The sequence below is a fragment of the Phytophthora infestans genome, genomic scaffold (genome assembly GCF_000142945.1).
Source record: "Phytophthora infestans T30-4 supercont1.143 genomic scaffold, whole genome shotgun sequence".
NCBI classification, from domain to species: Eukaryota; Oomycota; class Peronosporomycetes; order Peronosporales; family Peronosporaceae; genus Phytophthora; species Phytophthora infestans.
In genome coordinates, this window is record NW_003303616.1 from 176,988 (window position 1) to 180,166 (window position 3,179).

Consider the following 3,179-nt stretch of genomic DNA (forward strand, 5'->3'; position numbering starts at 1 on the left):
GCTCGGCATCGACATGCGCAACCGTTGCGGCGCGCGATGACCGACCTTCCGACAGCGGAAGCAGGTGAGAGAACGATTGTTCCGAGCACCGCTCCGACGCGCTGCATAGCGCTGACGATTTCTCGTCGCATCGATAGCGTCGATGTCCATGGGCTCGGGCGCAGAATCCCGAGCAGAAGCAGGTAGCGCGTGAGCGTATGACGCCGCAACCACGTAGTCCTCGCGTAGGGCGAGGGCGAATGCCTCTTCGAGCGTAGAGGGGTCCGATATTGTAAGGCAGTAGCGCGTCATGCCTTCGCGCATACCGAACACGAATACATGAACCTGAGAGGCCATATCGATCGGCTTAGACACGATGCACGACGCGAGGTGTCGTGTCTTGTGGACGTAGTCGCGCATAGTCATCGTGCCTTGCCGAAGGGCGAAGAAGTCTGCTCGAATTCGGGATTCATCTTGCGGCGGCTCGAACGCGAGCCGAAGGTCACTCTGGAGGGTATCCAGAGTGGGGAAGACGTTGGGATTGACAAACCAACTTGCCGAGAGCCCATTCCTTGGCTTTCCCAGACAGCGCGAGAGGAGGAAATGGACCTTCGCGGAAGGCGCCTCGATCAACCTCGAGGCGATGGCGATGTCGATCTCTCGAAACCAGCGATTCAGCGAAAGTCGATCTTCTCCGGCACCGGAGTAGGTGGACGTCTCTAGCTTCACGACGTCATTCGTGGAGATACGCGAGGGAGTTGACACTCGCCGATTCGCATCGGCGAGCTCGCGTTCCATGAATTCTTGTGCCGCAACGCGCTGCTCGTCGGGCGTCGCTGAGCGCAGCAGCGACGTGACGACGGCTTCTCCGGACACCGCCGCAAGGCGGTGGAAAGCTTCCCACTCGATCCGAGTGAGATGGAGAAAGGCAGCGTGGTCGAGGTCTTGGCTCATGTCGAACTTGGTCGTTGGAAGGACTACGAAGTGCTACCAGGTGTAACGGGCCAGGTATTTACTCCGTTACTTGCTTACACTATAGTGTTGAGGAAGCTCGCAATAGGACGACTGAGTCTTAGGTTTAAGGAAAAATCAACTCTGACTTTATTTTAGGACCAAGGCCACAGCCCTGGCCACTCAAATACACGTCATAGTCCAATTGGCTAATAATGGGTCTGGCTCCCCATATATCAGCCAATGGCATGACAGTATTTCCTGAAGCGCGCGGCTTCCAGCGCTCACGATGAGCGCTAGAACGGAATGTATTCATCGTCCGTACCCCGTTCGAGCAAGAAGCCCCGGACTACTTATGAAGCTGCCGCCGCTTCTGTTCATAGATTGCGACAGCCTTCGGGCAGTCAATCAGGAGCCGTTCAATCGGCTCCCACGAGTTCTCGGAGTGGGCATAACCCCTCCACTTCACGAGGAGCGGTCGCTTCCCGCGACACCGTTGCTCCTGGAGGATCCGCTCCACGTGGAAGTGGACTTCTCCATTCCGGTCAAGCAGGGGCGGAGGTGCCCTCGTACGAGTACGAGTACTCGGCGCCTCCCGAGAGCCACTCTCGTTCGAGTGCTCCGACTGCGGATCCGACACGGGACCCTGAGATTGTTGACCCCCTCCGTCAACGTCTCCTCGTGCTTGAGATTGCACTTGGCCTTGGGACTGGCGGTAATGCTGCCGCCCAGGCCGGGAATCAGGGCGAGCTCGCTCGTCTTGCGGGTCGCCTGGACCTGGTGGAGCGAGAGGTCGCGAGCCTGCACCTGCGGGTGGACCGCCGGGCCTCTTCGTCCGATCTGGACGAGGCCTTCCGCATGATCCGACGGATCGAGGCTTTGTTGCCACGTCCGGAGCCGCCTTCGACGCACTCACAGACGTACGCGTATGGTGCGTACCCGGCGTACTCAGCGTACTCGGCGTATGGCGCCGGGGTCCGTTCGTACGGAGCCCCTCCGGCGTACGGTCTTGACCGCAACCTTGCCGTTCAGACCAAGGCTTGGGTGCCTGCTCCGACGCCTTCGTCGACGTCTGTGGTCGGCTCTCGCTTCGCGGAGCTGGGCCAAGGTGGGTCTGCGAGTCAGCAACCCCCTGCGGGTCAAAGTACCGCTTAAGGCGTCCAACATAGAACGTCGGGTGTGTCGTCATTGACTTAGGCAGGTCGATGGTGTAGGACGCACCATGTCTGGCCAGGCCTGCAAATGGTCCGATGAAGCAGTGCTTCAGCTTGTTGCTGCCGACAGAGCTGACAGTGTCAAGAGGTAGGTTCCTCGTGGCTAGTATCACTAAGTCCTCCACTTTAAATACACTTAAGTTTCCTCTTCCATGTTTGTCGGAGTACTCCTTTTGTTTATCCTGGGCCGCTGCCATGGCATCGCGGACCCTGCTGACAACGCTCAGCTTGGTATCCATAAAGGATTCCACTTGTTTCCGCAGCGAAACTGGTCTCACATCCGATACCTGGGAGGAAAGGGCTTTCCGAGCCTCTCCCCCACTTCGAATAGAGGTGTCAGTGTCTCCTCGAAGCGTGAGAGGCTCTCTGGGGCGACGAAAGCCGTTTAAGTTGAACGGCGTGAACCCCGTGGATGCGTGCACCGCGTTGTTGAGCGCAAACTCAACAGCTGGAAGCTGCGTCGACCACGTACGTGGTGCTGCCGCGCACACACTGCGCAGAGTGTCCTCGAGCACTCGATTGACGCGCTCTGTCTGGCCGTCTATCTGCGGATGGTCCGCAGTGGACATCTGCAGACGGGTTCCCAGCAAAGGAAACAGCGTTTTCCAAAACGCAGCCGTGAACCGAGGGTCTCGGTCCGAGTCAATCGTCTCCGGGAGACCGTGATAGCGGAACACCCTATCGACGAGCAACCTTGCGGTTTGTCGCCCGTAACAGTGACGGGCACCGGAGCATGATGTACCATCTTGCTCAGCCGACACACGAACATCAAAATTCCGGTGTTGCCGTGTCCGTCGGCGGGAAACCCAAGGATGAAGTCAAGACTCATCGCCTTACAACAGTCAGCCGGTACGTGCAGGCTCTGTAGTGGAGACGAAAATGTGACCTTTGAAATTTAACATGCTGACATGATTTAAGATGGTCTTCGCAGAATTGGGCGGACCCACTTTGTATATGTGGGTCCCACCTGAAAGGATCTAATAAACCCACAAGGCAGGACCATCTCGGCATCCCCAAAGGTTGCGCCCAGAGGGA